This window comes from Porites lutea, chromosome 8, assembly GCF_958299795.1.
Source record: "Porites lutea chromosome 8, jaPorLute2.1, whole genome shotgun sequence".
In the NCBI taxonomy this organism is placed as follows: domain Eukaryota; kingdom Metazoa; phylum Cnidaria; class Anthozoa; order Scleractinia; family Poritidae; genus Porites; species Porites lutea.
Window position 1 is genome coordinate 105,530 of NC_133208.1, and position 22,962 is coordinate 128,491.

General features: G+C 37.4%; 1 long non-coding RNA gene and 1 pseudogene across 1 annotated transcript; one reads left to right on the forward strand and one right to left on the reverse strand.

Annotated features, from left to right (window-relative positions):
* Positions 1-1,313: 1,313 nt before the first annotated feature.
* LOC140947080 (uncharacterized) lies at positions 1,314-3,811 on the reverse strand. Its single transcript, XR_012166916.1, has 3 exons — positions 3,737-3,811; positions 1,815-2,134; positions 1,314-1,382 (listed from the first exon to the last, which is right to left on the reverse strand). It is a non-coding gene; the product is annotated as an uncharacterized lncRNA (long non-coding RNA).
* Positions 3,812-5,332: 1,521 nt separating this feature from the next.
* On the forward strand, positions 5,333-22,874 carry LOC140946689 (translation initiation factor eIF2B subunit delta-like; annotated as a pseudogene).
* Positions 22,875-22,962: the final 88 nt, after the last annotated feature.

Genomic DNA, 22,962 nt, shown 5'->3' on the forward strand with positions numbered 1-22,962 from the left:
GCGAAGTGTGTAACTGATACCGGCTAGCTATTTCACCGATTTGAAGAAGAAGGAGCACAAATGTTTAAAAAAGTCTACAGTCTTTATTCTGCATTTTACCCCAGCCTGCGTTTTACTCTTAGTCTGCAGTCTGCATTTTACACACAGTCTGCATTTTACCCTTGGTCCGCAGTCTGCAGTCTGCAGTCCGCAGTCTGCGTTTTACACTGACCGATTAAAGAACTTGATTTGTGAGACACAAATCAGCAATGTGGATTGACAGACTCGATTCAAACCACATCAGGAATAGCTCAGATGTTATCAAAACCCAGTCAAAAACAAGAAAGGTGCTAACGTGAAAAAAAACGGGTTTTGTTCAATATTAAGGTATTGAGGATTTAATAATAAACAGTGATCCATATGTTTGTAGGGTTAGTTTTATATTGCAAAATCCCGATTATTTTATTTAACACAAGGATCAGAGAAAGTGAACTGGGAAATATCTCAAAGGTGAGAAACTTGAAACAGTGCTCCATGTTTTTGTAGGGTTAGTTTATTACGAAATCATTTATATCAGGTGTGTTCAAGAATGTCACACTCGAAGCCAAAGCAGTCATTCGACACATTAGTTTGAGGACATATTTTATATTGTTAGTTACAAATATATAATTAAAGATGGTTTTGTTGTTTAACATGGTTCTATTACATTTGCAGTGTTGGTTGAACTCCTTATGAGATGTATAAAAAACAATTGTCCATCCTAAGCATGACATGTATGAGGATTTTCATTAACCAGGAAACAAAGTGTAATAATTGAGAAAAGAATTACACTCAGAAACTCTAATACAAAAACTGCATTTCAAAGGTTCATGGCAAATACATGGACAACCACATGGAGTCAAAAGGTCAGGGGCAGATTTAGTAACAACTATGACTAGTTTAAATAAAAATTTTTGCATAATATTATATTTGATGAGTTTTATATTTAACATGCAACTAGCACCTAGCAGTCATAAACAAAGTGAAAGGGAATTGTTATTTTGTATCTGTTCTAATGATTTTTCTCTAACCACACTTATGCAAATGTAACATCCATGATCGTGGAATGACCCCTATATGTGTTGCCCAGTTTCCAGTGTGAAATGTCTGCTCATGATGACTTCTCATTTCACAAATGAAAACAGGCTTATATTTCTTCTTAAGTTCAGCTTACTCACTTGGATATGCTTCACTCTAGTTTTTTCATGTTGTCTTTACAGCAATTAAGGGTGTTTTTAACTTTCCAGTTGTTATAATTACTGTAAGTAATCTGAAGAAGCAAAAACAATCATAAATACCTTTGGAGAATTTTCACTGTTGTTATATGGCCCTGTAGTTTATTCATACTTGATAAGCACTCCATTCTAAAAAAATGTCAAATATTTCAACTTTGTAGTGAGTTGACTAACTTCTCTCCTAATACACAAAGGGAAATAAGGAAATAGTGAGGAAATAAACTCTTCCTTACTCTGGTTCAATTTCGATTTTTAACCCCTTTATTTTCCACGCAGATAATTTGCGAAGCTGTGTGATTTTTGTCCTTGCTCGGTAACCATTGGTTACTTGAGGGGGCTACTTGCTATCTCCTTTTTTTCTGGGCACTTGAACATCTGTTTATCTGCTTTTTCCACAAAAACGGACTAATGATATTCAAATTTCTCCCCAGACTTGTCCAACTTATTTCAAAATACCGAAAAACAAATAAAGGCAATATTGTGTAGCAGACTTTGTGCAAGTTTTTTGTTGCCAAAACTTTCTTTTTACAAAGGCAAAAGTGGATGAATTTAATTACTTACAGTTTCTTAATGATGATTGTGAGCTCCTTGAGGCTGAAGAAGTACTTTTTGGGGAGTTTCCAACATTCAGAGTCCAGTTTGATGAATATTTTAATAATTTTTCCTCCACATCCGCTCTGGATAGGTGAGATCCTGAGTCCAGCAACAAAGAGACAAATCCAGAGCCAACTCAGAAAGTACAAAATGTAGATTCTACCACGTTCCCTGAAACCTCAAGCGAAGAAATTGAAGAGCTCACCACTGTTACCATCAACAAAAATACCTCCCGCTCGACAAAACAGTGGTTGAATGTATTCAAAAGGGGGTGCCAGTCCCGCCATCTAGAAAATGTAAACATAAAAACAATGGCACCGGAAAAACTTGACAACATCCTGAGCAAGTTCTAAGCTAAAGAATAAAAAAAAGGACGGAGATGATTGAATAACAACAACAATCTCTTTTTGTAATCACTCTTGCTCAAAAATAAATCACAACAAGGAAAATATTAAAAGTAAAAAGTAGAGTATGTGTCTGCCTGGAATAACTATGGGGGCTAGTGGAGCCAGGCAGCCAGCCGGAATCCCAGCCACTGAAAGGTATTTAAAGGAGAAGAATTATCCACTGAGTGTCGTCAATTAAGTAAATTGTTTTAAAAAACAGGCAAGTTTTAGATCGTATTCTCACAACAAAAAGAATGAATATATGGAAAAGTACTAAAGTACGCTCAGATTTTCTTTTTATGAGCCACGTATTTTGAAAAGAGAACATTAAAGACAGAGTAAAATTATTGGAATTAAACGTTTTAAATAGTTGTCTAAAGATAATGACGCCCAATTTGCGTAAAACAGGTCTTTAAACTGAGGGAACTTAGGAGAGAACTTAGCTCCTAAATTTCCAGAGCAAGGGTGGGCCATGTCCTTCGCTCCACTACCCCCCTCCCTCCCCCCATGGAAGCACCCCTCTGGTGCATATTTTTTGCCTTACCATCATGAATGGTCCCTTAATGCTGAACTAAAATTTAGGGAGAACACTGAATTGGTGTCAATCAACATTGTAAGAAAAAAGAAATGATTAATATGTAAAAGTGTCTTGGGTTTTAGATATTCTCGCAACTGAAATTTTGCCATTCGATTAGTTATATTTTCCTCTTTTTTTCTTATAATCCCTCACCCTTACCCTCGTTTTAGCAACACCGAAGTTTCACAACTCACAAGAAATCCTCCACGTGAAGGCAATTTCTGTGCGACAACAAGGAACGACCACCACTGGTTCCTACCAATCGCGTCTAACAGCAAGGTCAAAAGCACCAGCTGGTTTTGCAGGATTTCCACCAAGTTGTTCCTCACAGTTTCAGTACCGCATGGCAGCTTTTACGTATCTCATACCGCCGTTTCCCTTTTAGCCTGAATTCATCCGATTACTTCGAGTCGTTATAACAGTCAAGGGAGGGAAAACACAGTCCTATTCAGTAGTCGAGCCCCAGGGAACACCTAAGTTCTTCTTTAAAATCCCTTACGTTGGGCACTTCTCAGTCACGGCACAGAGCCGAGTATATGCAAGACAGTACAGGTCTTCGAACGTTTTTAAACATCTGCAGAGTTCAGAGCCTTTTTTTCTTTTTCCACCTGAGGCTCCTTTTTCTATGTCACTGCCTTTGGTTTAGGATGCAACCCTTTTCTTTAATTACATCAACAATCAACACCCAATATACGCTTTACAATGGAGCGGGAAACTGACTACACGTTCTACCTTTCCTAGATGTCCTAATCAACAACACTGACCCACACCAAAGTGTAACCACCGTTTACCGGAAAAAGAGTTTCACAGGTTTGCTCACCAGTTATCTGAGTTTTTGCCCCTTTACCTACAAATTGGGGTTAATCAAAACCTTGATTCATAGAACTTTTAAGATAAACAACACCTGGATGGGGTTCCATACTGACCTTCAAAAATTGTCTGTCATTCGTTCACCGGAGACTTTCGTATTTTCGATTTCTTGGTTTTCATCCCTCTCCTCTAAGTCAGGAAGAACATTGGACGACCAGATTTCTGAAAAAAGAGAAAATACCTGCATGCTGCAGTGGTTTCCCTTTCTTTGAGATCGAACAGCTCAAAGACTCCGCCTAGCGGGGGAGGCAGGTGAACTTGGTAGTTTGTTTGTCCTGACGATCTTGGCCATCGTGACGTCACGAGGAGAGAAGCGCGCCTTCGAGGAGTTTTCGAAAATGGCGCCGTTGCCATTTCCAAATGCTACTTTTAAAGTTGGTTTTCCTGGATATTGAAGCCCCAAAATGGTTTTTGTCACGGTAGGATAGTGCAGTTCCAACATCTCTTTCCGAGAAGGTGAGTGAAATGTGTATTAATCCATAAAATAACGCGCATGAGAGCTGTAAACAGTTTCGGTCAATTTCCTCCATTGAAAAAGTTTTATTGTAGGTGGCTCGACCCAGCCTTTTGGCAGGTACACCTTCCATCTTTCAGAACGGATGTTTTATGAGTCAAATGAGTCAATGAGTCAATGAGCCAGATCTGAAAAAATAAGAGTTTAGGTAGAAACAATAAAATTAAGCATTACTTTTACTTAATTTGTCTACTTGCTTCATTGCTGCCTTCACATGCAAGGCCTATTTCTGACATGAAATCTCAACTTGGGCTGTTTGTTAGCAGTATTCCAGGCCCTGCCGCTACCACTACGTGCATGCCCCGAAAAATAGCCTTCCCAGACACCCTTCAAGAACCATTTAAACCATCAGACAATCCATACTACTAGAGTGTCCATACCAGAAGTGAAGTGCTGCCCTAAGGTTGTTTATATTAGGTGATGCACGAGTTTTAAACAGGCTAGCTAATGTAAATAAACACAAACATAATCAGCAAACAATGAATTGCAATGGGTATACAGTAATACCTCAACAATAATTATTCATACACTGTATCAGCTGTATGTTTCTAATATAAACACTGACTGTGTACAACTGTTCGACTCGCTGTTTCATCGGTGTATGACATTTGCAGACTGCAGACTGCATGAGGCAGCAAGACTGTAAATTGAATGAAACCAAAAATATCGTAATAAAGGTGGCGTCATCATCAACATTACCTTGTTCCGAGAAGTACATGTTAGGCCTAGAAGCAAAGTTTATATTTTTCACGCAAATTACACCGACTTCATTCCTAAAGGAATTATTGGCTGCTCTTCTCGTATTGAATTAGAACAGAATAATGTCTGCCAATGTCACAAACTCGCTCATGAATCCATAGCAACAGGCTAGCAATTTAGCCTGCACCACAGACGAAACTAAACTCTCGTTATATAAGTCTGTCTGTGAAACAGAGCCGGAATCCTTATTCTTATGAGCAATGATTGGCCTGTTAAAAAAGCCATTGTCGATTTGCCTATTTAGAAATTCAAAATGCACTTCCGGTAATTCGTCGAGTCCAGGTAGGATCTGTTCAGTTTAGATTATTTGGCATATCCCTAAATACTGCTAAGATGATGAGTACTCCGGATTTCAAGAGACTGGTTTTGGGGGTTTGAAATGGGTCTTGACAAACTGCGAGCCAGTGAGCCATGCGAGCCACGCGAGGCATCGGTGAAAAAAAGGAAACGCAAGTAAAAACTGCAATTTTACACATGAGGAGTTGAGCACTCATTATACTGATAGAGGCTGGAGTAGTCAATTGATAAAAATCAGTATCGGTAAAAATCGATAGCAATCAAGTGATTTTTATCGATTGATAACAGAAATCGGTGAAATTTGATAAATTAAATCGCTGTGTCACTTCGATATTATCGATTTTTCATGATTTTAACGATTTATAACGGTAAGTCCGACATTGTTGTTTTTTGGCATAAGTTAAATATTATCTTCTATATCTTCTCTCTAGAACCATGACCCTTTTGCACATAATAACAAAAACAGTTCAGTTTAATTATTTTCGCAGTTCTGGCGGGTAAGTCAGTACCACAAGAAATACAACCTTACATAAAAGATTCCCACCCTGAATTTCAGACATCCTCTAAAGAGTCAAAGGGATGCCTGAAATTCAGGCTAAAAGATTTCCCTATATACCTTTTCACTGTTTTCCGTTATCAATCGATAAAATCACTTGATCGCTAACAACTTTTATCAATTTCAAATTTTATCTATTGGCTACTTCAGGAAGTAACTACATGTGGAACTGAAGTTATTTTGAAAGGGTGGCAGATCTAAATCGTGAAAAAACTGGGCGCCTACAAACCTGGCCAATATTGGCCATCAAAAGAAGACTTGAAAGTGGGTTTTAAAGAAAAAAAAATTTTTGTTAAAGTGATAATAAATTGTTTGATCCTTCGACTCTCAATTGCAACTCAATTGCCATCAAATTCATCATATTCTCTTGATTTTGGTTCCTTCTCTACTTTTTATCTTCAGAAATTTAAACCAAAGTATTGTTTCAAGAAGATTTTGCACAAGGAGAAAGTACATTTCCTTGTTTCTTTTTCTGTGTAAAATGAGGTTGACAGGCCTACACGACTCCCCAGCACGTGTTTAAAATAGCCTTTTTAAGGTTTGGCTCTCGCAAGTATGTCTTTGAGCGACCGCCCTCTTTTCTAAGATATGAGGGGCAGTTTTTTGTAGATTTCGCTCAGTAATGGTTGTTGTTCTATTAAATGCCAGTTTTTCATGAGAATTTGCTTTAGGTTAGGCACTGATGGTTGGTATTGTGTGACAAAAGGCAAGATTCGTAGGTTTGTCTTTGGTTTCTGTTGAAGGGCTAGTTTCCTGTCTTTGAAATTCACCTCTGAGAGAGTTGTGTTAATGAGGTCCTGGGTAACCCCTCTGTAGCAGATGCGCTTTGAAATTTATAATTTTCTCTTCAAATAAAAAAATTATTATTTTGGAAGAGTTTGTTCTGAGGAGTCGGAGGGCTTCCCCTTTAATGAAGCCTTTTTTAACTCCTTGCAGGTGACAGGAACCAAAATGGGTATACTGAAATGTCTCAGTTGGTTTGAAATGAGTACGCACATCAAGGATTGCGTCTCTTTCGAATCTTTCCCCTTTGTCCAATGAATGTTGTTTCCTTATTGGAAATTTCAGCCGTAAACTTGATCATAAGGTGATGATTGTTTGCTTGTTCAATGAAATGTTCTATTCTGTTTCTGTTTGTAGTCCAGAGCAAGAAGATGTCGTCTATGTAATGTTTCCAAATGAGCGGTTTAAAAAGGCTTTGGCTAAGGATTTCCGTCTCTACCTTGTTCATGAATATATTAGAAAAAGCGACTGCCATTTTCATGCCCATGGCCGTACCATGTGTTTGAAGGTAGTTTTTTCCATTAAGGTGGCTCGACTGGATTTTTTTGGGTTGATACCTCCCAAGTTTGAGCATTAACTACGTCGGCATGAGTAAAGATATGGAGAAAAGGTTACCACAACTGTATTATATGAAGATGAAGAAATCGCTCAAGGGATATGAAACTTGAAAACAATGCCAGTGAATAATGAGGACGCTCGATTGTAAAAACAAAATCTGTGGGGAAAATTGGCTATATTTGAGGCCCTATTTTAAAGCCTTCCCTGTTTTCAATGTTCTTAAAACCTGCAGGGAATATATCTTGACGATTGATCTCGGGATTGTCAAATTTATAAAAAAATTTATCAAGCGGTTTTTGGAAAAATGCGAAATTTGTAGGCATGGACCAAATTACCTCCAAAAACTGTATCAAAAGCATCTGAGTGCAAGTCAATAAAACCCTTCTTACTCGCGATCGCCCAGAGCAGTTCCCTTCTTTTTTTGTATGCAGTTTTCAATGGAATCAATCCACTATGAGATGAAGCCGCGTTCTCAAAGCTTATCATTTTCTTAAAATATTAGCGAATTGTGCGGCTAGCATGCTATTTCAATGTTTTTATGATTCTTAAAACTGCATTTCAAAATATTTCGAAAACGCTCTCATAGAATTTCTTCAAACTTTGCCATAATGGAGGCAATTATGGCAGGTACATACTCCCTTGAGCGATTTCTTCAAAAAACTCCTGGTACAGAGAAACACAAAGATAAATGAAAAACGTAATGGCGTCATTACGTTGCCATGGCGACTCCGATTGCAATAAAACCCAGATCATAAGAAATTTTCATCTTTATGTAATTCAGTTGTGGTAACCTTTTTTCCATATCTTTACTCATGCCGACGTAGTTAATGCTCAAACTTGGGAGGTATCCCCCTAAAAAAATCCAGTCGAGCCACCTTAAACTGGAAAGAATTTTCTTGGAGAATTAGCCTGAGCGCTCATTTTAGTAGTTATGTAGGAAGAGGAGGTTCGTTTCTATAGAATATTTCGTATGCTCTGCATACCGTGTCTATTCGCTCCTCTTGCAGAATATTTGGATACAAGCTCGTAATGTCCATTGAAACAAGTATGACGTCCGCTGGGACTTTCGTATTTTCTATGAAATTAAGGAAGTCGGTAGTATCTTTAAGATACGACTTTTGTTGTTGTGCTATCGGCTGAAGGAGTTTGTCAACAAATGATGATAATTTCTCCGTTGGGCTATCACACCCTGATACTATCGGTCTGCCGACCGGGGACAGCTTGTGTATCTTGGTGAGGGTGTAAAATTCTGGAATTCGGGGCGGATGTGGTGTTTGACAAAGCCATTTTTTAGTCGTGTCGTCTATGTGATCCCCATTGTAGAGGTCGGTAATAAGTAAGTTGTTTAACTTTAAGGTTTGTCTCAGTGACCATGGGTGATGCAAGAGGCCTGTAGTTGTCCTTATTATCTAGTAGAATTTGAAGTGCGCCGAAATGATCCAGAACATGTATTTGAACAGGACGTCTTGTGGCAATCCCACAATGGCACCCTCTAGTTCAGACACTGTGTAAGAAAAAAATTTAAGCTTTAATAGGGAACGATGGACAGTGTGTGTGTAATAAACCTGCAAGAAAGAACTGAAGCATGAAATTATGCTCAGGTTCTCAGTTCAGGTTATTACTCCGGCACATTATTAACTTGTTTTTGTGATATGCAGTGGAACCTCTCCTTTGAGACACCACTATAGAAGGTTTGGTCCTGGAAAAATGTTCACATAATGTTTGTTGCCTCTATTAAAGGGACACCTTTTCTGGGTCCTGAAACCTGGGTTCAACCTTCATTCAGGAGACACATTAGGACACAAAAAGTTACTGACCACAACAGTCATTGATAAGTTTAAGTCTTCACTAGTCACAATGTTAACAGCTTTCAAAACACAAACTATTTCACTTAAATCAATATACTACACTTGTGGGAATTCAATACACAACATCAGTTGACCCGCACCATTCTATACCTCTTATATTTCATTGGTCCCCTTTAATCTGCACTTCCATTGTTTTCAGGGATATGGGCATTGTTATGTCACAATCTCTATTGTTTTCCCAGCCAATCACAAACAATCTTTCTAATAGGTGCAGATCGCCCCCACAACATCACAGATATGAGTTAATCATGGTTTTTTACACATTATCTAATTGCTTCAAACAATCCCTGCAGCAGATTCTGAGTCAGAATAATTAAAGAAAAATATTTGTTGGTTAACAAACCCCAGCCCAAACTTCATTCACGGGACACTTGCCGTGGTCCTGAGGGTATCCCCTGAATAGAGTTTCCAGTGTATTGTAAAACCTCCTCCCTTGATCGTTTGAGACAAAAATATGGCAGAATCTAATAATATAAGTAGAATATAAAAAAGTGTATATTTATAGTTATGCACGATATAACATGATCTAAAGTCCTGGAATATACTGTAAGCATTCATTTTCATTTAACATATCAATTAGTTTGTCGACCTAGGTGAAATCAAAGTAAACCTGAAATCAGAGACCATAACATATATACCGTAGGATTCAAAATCAAGAATTAGTGTTTATCTAGAACTTATTTTTCTTGTCAAAAAGGAAGCCCAATGAGCTGCAAAAGCTCAGAAGCAGGATGATGCAGGAATTAAGCACAAATCCAGCAGTGAAGGTAAGGTTCCATGATTAGTTTGTCAACATGGAAGAATTAGCGTTGTAGTCAATTCTGGTACATTAGTTGGCCACCTGACTCATCTTGATGATATTAGAGAAGAAAGAGTTACTAATTTAGTCCTTTCACAATGATGTAACAGACAATGATTCAATTTACAGGATAGGAAAAAAACTTTCTAAACACAATCTTTCATTTCCTTTGCAGAATCCTTATCATGGATGGGTGTTTTGTCACATGATTTATACTTTTTATCACATGACAGAACGTCCTGATAGATTGCGGCGAGCTTATAACTAGCATCCCTTTCAAAGTTGGTTCTCGACAAAATACTTTGGTGGCCTCCCTAACTCTTCTCTTGAACATGTCCACCTCTCTCATGAGGATCAAAGAGGAGGACATATCCAAGGTGTGGCCTTACCACTTTAGATGATCCCCCACTGCCGTTGTTGATGCTCTTGTTATTGCAACATGTTCCATGAATCTCATTCCAAAAGGTCTAGCTCTCTCACCAATGTAGAAGTCATCACAGCCCTCTCACTAATTTCCGTACACCATCCAATGCTGCCCAATGGTGTTGAAAGGCTTAGGGTTAGGTTAGGGTTAGGGTTAGGGTTAAGGTTAGAAAGTTAGGGTTTTTTGCCAGGCTCCAACATTGAACAGGGATGTTGGTTACAAACTCCCTGTGATCTATTAAGACAATTTGTCATGACATCCGCAATATAAATCACTAGGTGATAAAATGCCCAAATCCATCACTTGATAAAGATTCTGTGATGGAATCAAAAACTTGTGCTTAAAAAGTTTTCTGCTATCTTGTAAATTGAATCATAATTTATTAAATCTTGAGGGTGTCATTGGCTATGCAATTGAGATACCACTTGATCCCACAACGTTTGGTGTCAAAACATCTTGTCACATTCACTTTTCCCTTTAGTGCCCAATCAAACTCTGAGCTCAACTTAGACATTGAATTTTGCCTACATTTTTTTATGTAGGCCATTGTGTTCAAGTTGCACATGATCTTCAAGCTGATGATGAGAAAGTTCAAAAGAAGGTTGCTAAGAAATTAGCAAGGCAACAGGTGAGAACAAAAAGATAAGACATTATTGTGAACAGCAATGTCACACTGTGGTTTGCTTGCAGTGGAATACCCTGTGAGAAGAGGCTTCTTTATGGCATGCTCTTAACATGACAAAGTTCTTAGCATCGCTGAAATTTGCGTAGTCATTCCATCACAGAGACTCGAAATTGTTAAGAACCTGTTTTCATTCAAAATCTTGCATACAGAGTCCAATAAAATACTGGTCCCAGGTGGTCAAGGAGACTGAATAAAAAGAGATTCAAATTATTTATTAGTTTTTTCAAGTCTAGTGGGTTGTTCTAAAGATTATATGAACTTCAATAAGTTATGAATTTGAGCTAGTGTCTTGTCCATAAAATTGTTTGCCATGGGCCTGACAATTTTGAGCAAACCTAATTCCCTCTGATCAGTCCTTGTGGCCGGGGACATTTCATGAGAGAGATGGATTTTGGACCATAAAATACTGTCCATACTGATAATGTAAATCTATGTAGAAGTGGTGGTGTCATTTGTTGATGGATTATGATCAAATTACTTTTTCAGCTTTTATTTACTTAATTATATGATTTGATCATTTTTTCATTTACGTTGGCACGATTGGCAACCTTTGCCAAGTAAATACAGAAATAAAAATAGCTATTGTTTACAAATGACAGGGAAAATTTGACCCTCCATAATTATTATGATTTCAGGGACAAAGGTGATGACACGCTCACAACACACTAACACAACATGCTCAGTGTGTCCAAAGACACACTTTACGTGCATAATTAATTACTGAAACAATCAATGACACACAATGTTTTGTTTCGGTGTATTTAGCACGCTTAGTGTGCAAGTTGATGCAGAATAACACACTAAAGTAAAACAAAACATACCTCGAAAAAAATATAACTCTTATACAAACCAAATCCTTTATTGGATAGCCTCTATGCCAACCTCCAGTGAACAAACAACAAAAGTCCCTGCTCATTCTGTGCTTTTGGAATGAAAAGGTTAAACGTTTGAGCGCCGGCTCTAGGCAAAAAATTTCTGCTGATAAAAGTAAACAAACAAGCACTTGAAATTCATTTTATTTTTATTTTATTTTATTAGCTTTTCCCTGATGAAAACAAAAAACTGAAGATATGCAAATACTAGTAATAGGAATGTAACAATGCACTTATAGTAACTTAAATAATTTGGGCAGGGACACCACAACAGCTAAAGCCAATTACTGTGGTCCCAATTCACTTAAACTTCTGCTGTAGTTCAGATAAAGTTTCCTGTCTAAAAATGACCTCAAATGAATGTAAAAGTCTTAAAAAAACCTTCAGTATTAAACTCATGACTGTTTCCTCCTGCTTTTATCTGCTTTTGGAAACATTAGGTTGCTGTTGTATGTATTCAGAAAAACCTTTCAATGTGTGTAAAAGCAAGAGGTTTCAAATAATTATGTTTGACATGCAAATTTTAATTGCATTGGTCTGCAACAATTGAAGCAGTAGCATTTTCTGTCTTACTACGAAATCTGTTCAGTCATGCTAGGGGAACCTGAGGCTTTTCAAAATTACAAGGTCTTCAGTGTTATTTTCTTGCACATTTTACGAAAGTGAGAATTTTTCTTATTCCTTTCGCCATCAAATTTTTGAATCCAAAAATTTTAGGTTTTCTTTTTCTATGAAAATTAGTCTAACATAAGGATCGAGTGAAACATGAAAAATTAAATTTCAGAAAATCTTAGGGAATTTTTAAGATAAGCTTTGAAAATTGTACCTGAATGGAACGCTCATGAATCTAGAAATTATCAGCTGTATTCAAACAATAGAAAATTCTAGGCAATATTTGCTTCTCTGAAAAGATACCGTATTTATTCGATTAACCGCCCCTTGCGCTTATTAAATTTTTGGACCTTGAGAGTGGGCGCTTATTCGAGGCTGGGCGCTTTTTAAATTTTCGCCATAATTCTCAGCAAGTGTAGTAGTATATTTTGCAGCAAAACAGTAAATGCTAATAACAAAAAGCGAAGATGTAACAAAGCAAGGTTTCTGTACAATACCCTGAAGAAAAGTCCGTCTTCGGGATGGTCTCTCATTATCTCTTATTTGAGTTTGTGTGGGAGGGAGTGGGGTGGGGTGGGCGCTTATTAACTTTTTCTGCCTTTAGGATGGGCTCTTATTCGAGGTGGGCGCTAATTCGAGGTTGGGCGCTTATTCGAATAAATATGGTATATTACAGAAAACAGTGGTTGGTTGCCCTGGGTTAGTCACTCAGATTGATGAAAGTTGGTGAAGTCTATTTACTAAGTCCAATATTTGTTTACATGTGCGAATTCTAGCACCAGTCTGCTAAGACTGTTGACTAAAGCTTGTCTGCTAAGACTGTTGACTAAAGCTTGTTGACTAAAATTGACGATGTACTAATTATGTTTGTAAATATTGGAGCATATACCTTTCCTGTCACAAGCATTAACTAGGTATAACTGTTTACACGCTCTAGCCCTGGAAGGAAAGACAATTTTTTTCTCCTTACATTTGGGTGATTAAATTAAAATGATATATCATGGACTTCGCCTCTTCCATCCTTAAAAGCTAGGACTTGTTACCTGACCCCAACAATAGCAGATGCCTCCTCAATTATGTCATCCTTTGTCACAGAATGTGCCACTTTTATTCCAGCCCCATTCTTTTGACAATATGTTTTGCTTTTCCTATCCCAGTGCAGAAGGGTAACTGGGAATCCATTGTTCTTAATGAAAAAATAAAAAATAGCATCAATATCCTGATCTTCTTCAATCAATTCAACCCATGACATGAAACACATGTAAATACGCATTATTCTCCAAAAATAAAAACACTTTCTACACTTCAAAAGATAGGCTTCATAATAAGAGTTTTATAGCTAAAGTTTTTTGATTTATGAACAACTTGGTTATGTTGACGTGTTAGCTCGTGTTGTTGAGGCAATTTGTTCAGTATTTTTCAACCTTGAACTTGAAGGTGCTCTAAAAGGAAGCTAAAAGCAGGGTGTCCAGTTCCTATTTTTTTCCTATTTTTTGAGCCTATTCCTATTTTCTCCTATTTGGTTAAAAATGGAATTATAGTTGTATGTGTTTTTCAGTGAAATTTATCATAAAGCAAGTAGCATGTTGACTTTGATGTTCTAATATTAGTAAAACTGACAGTTACGTTTGTTCTTTCCATGACCTCTATTGCCTATTAGAGTTCTGTTAACATTTTTTTCTTGTTACTTTTTGTAAAATTTTCTCTTGCGCCTGCATGTATTGTATGAAGTGTTATAGTCCTCATGACTATTGAATATTAGTAAAATCCAACTAGTGGTCTATTATCAGTGCTGCATTCTGATTGGTTAAGTTACTACTAGGCTATATGTTATAGCCCACTAGTAGCGAAAAGTGCGGGCTTTTTGGCAGCAAAAAAGGATTAAAGCCTAGCTTTAACTAGGTAAAATTAGTTTATTCTCGATATTTTTGACCAATCAGTTGGATTTTACTAAAGCAATTATTTCTCTCGCCCTCATGGCCTCTGAGTCAATAGCCCATTCGGCCGCTATTGACTCAGAGCCCATTCGGGCTCGAGGAATAATTGTTAAATATTTTGCATAGCCCACTGAAACTGCATTTCAGTATCTGTACATGTTATATTTTATTTTGAAGTCTTGCTCGCTTTATGTTCATCTTTGAAACTGAAAACAGGATCAAGTTGTCCTCTCACAACACAGGCCAGATAAATCATCCAATCAGCTTCTTGTTTTAAAAAGCAATCACTAGCTGATTCTGGATGCTGTACATGAAAAGAACAGACTAAAGTTTAGTTTACGGCACTAGTTCTCTTGGTGAGTCCTTGTTAACAGCTATACCTAAGCAACTGGTGAAGGATCCAATATTTTGGTTGGAAAATCGGTCTTGCAGTCATAGCTAAGCAGTGTTGTGTTCTTCTTAGAACTTAACCATGACACACTTACAATCTGGTACCAAATAGATCAGTGTCATTTTGCATACACCACAGAGAGCCCGGTTCCTTACTTAAAATTATGCAGTCTTTTGACTCAAACAAGTATATTCTCAACCAGCCACCGATTGCAGATTAATGGAAGGAAAGCCTTGACAACTCAATCGTAAGAAATTTCTATCCTAAGAAATTTCACTCTCCAAAGCTTTTGAAAGATTTGCCGTCAACTTGAAGGGAATTTCCATATGATCACCTTTGATCATAGAACCACGCTCGACCTGTAGTCAATCATATCATTCTGATTTAATACAGTGTAACTGAGCCAATAAACTAAACATTACTGATCATTTTCACTCCTTCTTAGCCGCGAAAGTTGATCTAAATCCTGTGAACATAGAATCTGAGGACTCGTAGCCTTTATTGTAACCCTTATGGGGTGCAGGGAAGCTATCTTTGTCGACAAAAGTACTTTTGATTTTCCTATTTTTCTCCTATTTTTTAATTCAAAGTTTCCTATTTTTCCTATTTTCACAATCCTGAGTTTCCTATTTTCCTATTTTTTTGAGCAACCATGTCGCTGGACACCCTGTTAAAGAAGTAACGTTTGTGATGTTTGGAAAAAAAGAGGCCCCACACAAGCCAAAAATTTAAAGAGTCTGATTTAAAAATCCTTGACATCCTTTGTAGAAAATGTTTCAGCTTTGTTTTTCTCATCATGAAGCTGACTGATTATTTACCGATAAGAGCTTCCGCTTTTACATCAAGAATAACAGTACTGTACAATGATTGTATTACAATATTATTACTTTCACTTCTCGTCCCATAAGTTTGCATATGATTTAGCAAACTAAGTTTGACGCTTTGAGTTTGGTGTCTTGTCGCATGCTAGCTTTTGTTATCGAAGGTTAACATGTTTTCCTTGTTAGGCTGCTCATGCTTCATTGTTCTATGATGCACGCTTTATTGTTTTTAGTGTGTTATGTGAGACAAAGGCACAGGCTCATTAAAGTGTGCTCTAACGTGCTTTGTAAGTATGTTAAAGTCAATTTCTTTTGTTTTTAAGTGGAAGCATGTTGTGAGCATGTTATTACCTTTGTCCCTGAAAGCATATGGAGGGTCACAAAAAAGATTACAAAGATCAAAAGTACAATGTGCTGAGTCTACAGTGTACCAAGAAAAACTGATTTCCTCTGGATATTTGCTTTTCAAGTAGTATTTCAGTTAAGCCTTCACCAAATTGGCAGCAAGACTGCAAAGTTTTATAATAATGATCATGGAGAATCAAACACAAGATCAAAATGATTATGTACACCATAACTAATCTGCTACTACTAAATGTGAGTGTCATTAGTATGGAAGTTTTGAGACCAAAACTCAGATTGACAGACTCTCTTGTAAAACACCTCCCGCTGTAGGCAATGATAGATTTATCTGTATTCACAGGCTATAATAATACTTTTACCAACCAAAGGACAAATTCTTTTCATATTGATGAAGGTGGGAAAACAAACCAACTTTCTTTTGATGACCTGCGGTTTTCTAATACAACTGGTATTCTGCAAAAAAAAAAACTATGTGGCTTATTGGTGTTGAATTAGAGCAAGAGATGAGTGCACCCCCTCCTAAAAAAAATCCTGGATCCACCCCTGCTTCATCAACTAAGTTGATAAAACTAAAGGTATTTCTTCACACTTTTGTTTTGCCTTTAGGTTCCCCAATGCACTGCAACTCAAAAGAAAGTTGGTTTGTTTTCCCACCTTCATCAATATGAAAAGAATTTGTCCTTAACGCAAGGAATAAGGTAAGATATAAAAGTAAGTTGCTGATGACAGTCATAACTTAGCTTTTAGTTTGTTATAGACAAGTCTCTTAATCTTGTTTCCAGATCTCTTGTTGAAGAAGCTGAAGGCGAGATCTGGTCTAGTAAGAAAATTCAGTTTTTTGCTTGGTTAATTGTCAGCAAAATTATGATGCAAGGGTTTTCTCCTGTGCACACTATATGGCACATGCAATTTATTCTTTTTGAAGTCTTCAGTTTTGTTCAATGAAATATTGTTGTGAAGAAGATGTTTTTTGTCTCATTATAACTTGTAAAACCAGTTTTATCTTTAAATCTTTTAAGACTTTTTAAAACTCTCTCTCGGTATCAATACAAGGAGTTTTTAAAAGGGTAAAAAAATTCTCAAACAGAATTTGACACATACTGGTTTGAGCTTTTATAGAGCGCTATGATAATTAATTTTGAATTAACCGTCTTGTCGAATTTGATATTGTTGCAAAGAACAAGAACAACAATAACAATTAGTCGGTTGATATTTATGGTGTGTGTATATTCTTTAACCATGTTTGTTAGAGAAGACATCAAGGCTCTATCAAATTCATTGTTTAACAAATCTAATGTCTAGGATTTATTTCTTGAAGGCACGCACTCTTTCATTGCCTGTGACATTCCTGACAGGTAGGTTCACATGTACAAATCAGATTTGACCAGATCTCGCCTTCCGTTTGGCTTCTGGGCATGAGATTACAAAACAATCTGTCGTTAGTCCTGATAACTGATCTCTGTGCAATATTCAGTGTACGAAAAAAGGTGGCTGCTAGCATGGCTTAAGCAAAGGAAAAGTTGTTGTAAGATACAGAATTGCCTAGTGCAGAGTGGCTTGTGGCTTGTACTCTGTAGAGTTGTTTATTAGGCCTGAGCACTGGTGGAGCTTTCTCATAAAAAATGCCAAGTAGAATGGCATCATCTGAAAAAACTCAGTTGTGTTTACACTGGCCTAATCTTGTGCCCAGATCTTGCGCTTGTCTCATTTTGGGTTGAACTTGGATTTCACTTTCATCTGACTGCAGAGAAGTGTATGAGGTTAACTTGGGCTGAGAAACCTGTACCTTAAATTACATTGTATGACAAATGTCTAGGTGATACCTGAATCAAATTGAAATTGATTTTAATTTGATTTGTTCATTTCTTGTTTGATTGAAGTTTGGGTAGTGCCAGTAACATCCATCCAGCTATAATCACTCTAGGAGTGCAGTATGCCAAAGGCATCATTTGCGGGTCAAATGCAAGATGTGTGGCTCTTTTGCTGGCCTTCAAAAAGGTTGGGTGTCACTTTGTGTGAATTTTATAAAATAATTAAATGAGACAAGCAGATGTGCATTGATAAACCTATTAACAGTAGACTGCAAGACTGATGTCTTTATTGATTATTTCTTACTGTTTGTGGTCCAAGAATCGAAAATCTAATTTGCAAAATAGCTCAGTAGCTATTCCATTTTGTCTGACACTACCTTTTAACCTACTGTACAAAAAATGTTGTCTTCTCCTGATTTCAGTTTTTTTAGGGTTGGGGGGGGGGGGGCGCTGTACACAGGCTACTTCTCCTCTAAGAAGTTGAACTTGACCTTTAACTATTGCATCATGGCAACAGGGAAAATAATGCCTTAAAAATGATCAGTTCAGTTTTAGTGGTATACTCTGCTTTGAGCAAGAAGACTTAAAATTTGACAGTGTTGCAGTTGCATTCTTTTATAATCTGATGGTATAATTTGTAACAAAACATGGCTCAGCAAGGGAACCATTTCCAAACTAGACCTCCCTGATAAAGAATGTTTTATATACAATGTCACGGTCTTTTTGTCATTGTTGTTGATATTTAAATGTCATTGGTATTTTGCAGTTTCTTGACACAGTGCCGTCCTCGGTCTGTTAGTATGGGTAATGCAATCAAATTCCTCAAGCTTGAGATTACCCATTCGTCTCCTGACATGCCAGAAGAACAGGTATGCTGTGCACAGAAACCTTTATACACCCTAAGAGCACTGATTGAGGAACCAGTAACATAACACATTGTACACAGCAACTGTGGCTGATGTACTGATAAACTATCAGGTCATAGATAGTGATCAGTACTGAAAAGACCCCAGTTATATTTCAATAAAACAAGACCCTGATAATTGGGGTACATTGGGCTGCTGCCTTGTGAAACAGAACACATTCACCTGGACAGTACGAGGAACTTTTGATGACATCAGGCAAATCAAAACTAAAACAGAAAATTACTGGTATGTATCGGTATTTCAAAACACTAAAAGTTTACCCTGTCAGTTCTGTCATGCTATATTTTTGAGATTAGAGGGACTGGGAGGGGTGCATTGTGGAAATGTGGAAGTTAAAAATAAGACCTATATTTTGTTGTTTCAAAAGGGAGACTTGCTTACGGTATTTGTACTTGTATTCATATTGAGGGAATTGACGGCACCCATTTTTCTTGTGTACATCTTAAATAACCAGGCCTCTCCCTTCAAAAGTGAAAGTAAATATAGGACAAATATCTGTATACAAGGATATTGTTTTCGGTATCAAGTTCTTTTTTCCGAAATGACTCACCCCTTCCCTCAATAATTGAAAAAAGGTGCCTCATCTTAGTGGGATGGGTAGCATGATCTGTCAGCCATTTTGTCTTTTGCTGCACAGACAACACCACTCATTTTAGATTGGTCTTTGCCACAGGCAGCCCAATAATAAGACACAGGACCACTTAACACTTATTATTATTTTTGCATGTCTTGTCAATATTCTGAATCTCCCTTTGAATTCAAAATCAATTCTACTACTAATTATATTATATTTAATGTAAGATCAAACCTAGAACCAATAAGGATTATAATTTACTTTATAATTTTAGGGCAAATAACAATCTCATCAAGAGCATTGATAAATTTATCCAGGAAAAAAACGTTTTAGCTGGAGTTGCTATCTCTGAGACATATGCGAGAACCAAGATTAATGAGGGGGATGTTATACTAACATATGCTTGGTGAGTCAAGTTAACTCAGTGCTAAATCTGCAAGAGTTTGTAAGTGAACCTGTAATTGTTGTCAGGGTACATTGCATGTATTTTGATCAGATTTAATTCGCTGCTAACTTTTTACTTCTTTTATCTTAAGTTCTTCGCTTTGTTAAAAGTTTTAAAAGATGCTCACAATGCTGGAAAAGAGTTCAGAGTTGTTGTTGTTGACTCAAGACCAAAGTTTGAAGGTAGGGTTTACATCTTCCACATTAAACGGATTTCTGTAAAAAGAAATAGTCTAACACACTTTTATTTTGTGTTTTATTTATTTAGGTCAGTCTAACTGTTCTTTATTTCCCCCCCCTATACTCTTGGGTTTCATAGGATGTAGCTAACTGCTCATTTGGATTTGTTCAGACATTACATACATGTATCTTAATTACTGTATAAATGGCCTTTGTGTTAGAAACAAAACAGACAAAGTGATAAATTAGTGATGGTAATTTTTAAGCTCGGTGAAGAAATGAGAATTGATTTGATCAACACGGGACAAAGCCGAAAATTCTGAGTCCTCGACAGGAATTGAAACTTTGACTTTCCATACACTGGTCGGATGCTCTAACCACTTAGCTACGAAAGACTCGTGGCAAGCTGGGCCATATACAAGGTTCATGCATGACATGCATCCTGCCTACTGCTAGGATCAGCAATGTTGAAATTGCCATGTGTTTGATAAATGAGCATCCGACCAGTGTACGGAAGATCATAGGTTGAATTCCTGTTGGGGACTCAGATTTCATTTTCTTTGTCCCACGCCCGTGACATGTTGATCACATCATTTCTCAGAACAGACAACATTCACAGGCTCTTTTTCCTTCATCTAGGGCCAAGAATGTCTGAGAAGACTGGTGAAACATGGGATCAGATGTTCATATGTATTAATTAGCGCCTTGTCGTATATCATTAAGGAGGTACGTAATGATACGCAAGGGAATGTCTGTAGAGTAGAAGTTCATTCAAAATCAAACTAAAGAGACGTACGGAGTGGGAAATTAGCCATGGTACTGAATGAAGTTTTGAAGGTTGCAACTTAAAAATCCCCCCCCCCACCCCCAAAAAAAAGATTTAGTGGGCATCAAGGTTATTAAGTCACATAAACTAGCCATTGCAAATTCAAGTGGTGTTACATACTACACTTGTTGGAGTCAGTATAAACTAGGAACTGCTAGTTGAAATGTGTGGGCTGATTCTCCCTCTCACAGGTGTCTAAAGTTTTCTTTGGTGCCCATGCCTTGCTTGCCAATGGCTATGTCAATTTACGTGTTGGTTCCTCTATGGTTGCTATGATGGCGTAGGCATTTAACGTACCAGTGCTTGACATAGCCATTGTTTGTTGTGAAACGTACAAGTTCTGTGACAGAGTACAGACTGATTCATTTGTTTCCAATGAATTGAGTGAGTAACCCTTAGATTTTATTTTCTGGTTTTATAAGGAAGGTAAAATTAATAACTGTGGAATAGGAGATGGAGAAAAATGGGCGAAAAGAGTTAATTACTGCCGAAAACTATCTATTATATAATGCCAAATTTGCTTTTCGCCACTCAACTTCATATTAACATCTACCTCCTACAACAGGTAGAATTGGATGCTGAAATAGGTTTTTATTAAATGGAGCAAGAGTTACAAAAGTAGCTTGTTTTGTTAGCTGGTGGCTGATGTAGTGATCACAGTTTTCTAGTCACCACTGACCCAGGGTTCGGTCTCTTTTGAGCTCTTCAAATTCATGACTTTCCAGAACTTTTTCCCATGACCTTTTCAAGTTTTTAAAGACCTTAGGTTTAGCTGTCAGTTTCAGAAATTTTAAAAACGTTCCGTGTTTTAGGGTATTTTTTTACCTTAAACAATTCAACAGGCACAAGACTCTGGTGTCCACCAAACTGCATGCCTTTTGCACTATTCAGTTGCTCCCCCTATCTTGCATTGTCCTTACCTTGTCATCTGCAGTAACTGATTTATCAAACAAAACTTTAATTTTCCATGACTTTCAAGGACCGACAATTAAATTCCATGACTTTCCAGGCCTGAAAAATGAAATTCCTAAATTACATGACTTTGCAGGTTTTCCATGACCTTTTTTTTTCCAGAAGGTCTAGAGAACTTCTTGAGCTATTTACAGCGGTCTTACCCACCACTAGCCACCTCCACTTCATAACAAATCAAATCAAATTTTACTCATAACAAATCGCAGAAACATTGGCGAGAAAGCCCTATCCGGAAAAAAGGGTTACGGATTCAAAAAAATCCGGATTCGTGTGGACGGGTGAGTGAAGCGAAGCACGGCTAAAAAACGGTTTATCATGGTCTAATTAGTAAACGACAACTTTGCACGTGCATCACGTGGACCCACGTGCCGTCACTGCACTAGGTTAGGAATTAAGAATTCAACTTCAGGAGAGTTCACCTACATTTGACAAAGTAACCGAGTTGGAATAATCAGCTATAAGACTGATCATGAATGAACGTGATTTCATTTTTCGACATTTTCTGTAATGCTGTCTCCATGACAATAGTTAATAATTTAAAAGTGAAAAGGGACAAGTCAAATATGAAGCATAAAAAATCAAAGACGCCTAAAAAAAGAGCCATGGTAAAAGGGAGAAGTACTGAAAGGGTCACTACCTGGGTCACTAGCTAATAACAAAAACCCTTCAGGTATAAGAAAAGTACTACCAGGAATATTTTTTAAACTGCATCTTTATTTCATTTCACTTTACATGTTTATTATCCACTTACACACAGTAGCCAAAAGAAGGCTTCTCAGTCTCGGTTAACTGATAAAGAAACGTTTCTCCAGGACCTCCACAAGCTTATCGCCTGTAAGGTCACATAATTTAGATCTTGCTTCATCAAGCCCATAATATTTGTTGGTCAGATATCGTAACTGAGGTTCCTTTGACGTCACAATTTCTTTGATAGTTTCAGCTATCTCCTGTGATTCCTGCCCCACGTTAGCTGTTAAATCAACCATCCGGGAAATGACAGACTGCATGAGTTGGACAGATTTGTGGTCAGCGGTAGAGAGGTCAACTTTCCCCGCCATATCTTTTAAGTTACTTATAAAAGAAGTCACGACAGGTCCTGGCTCGACCAGTGAAATCCTATAAGATTACAATGAAACTGAAGTTATTTTAGCTTAAATCAACTATACATTACTTTGACCAACTTAGCTAGACTACTGCGCGAGCAGTGTTTTCTCCAGGCCGGACCCTGGAGAAACCACTGCTCACCACCTAGACCATGCTCTTCTCTAGGCTTACAAAGAAAGACTTCAACACAGCGAACTTAGTGTTGG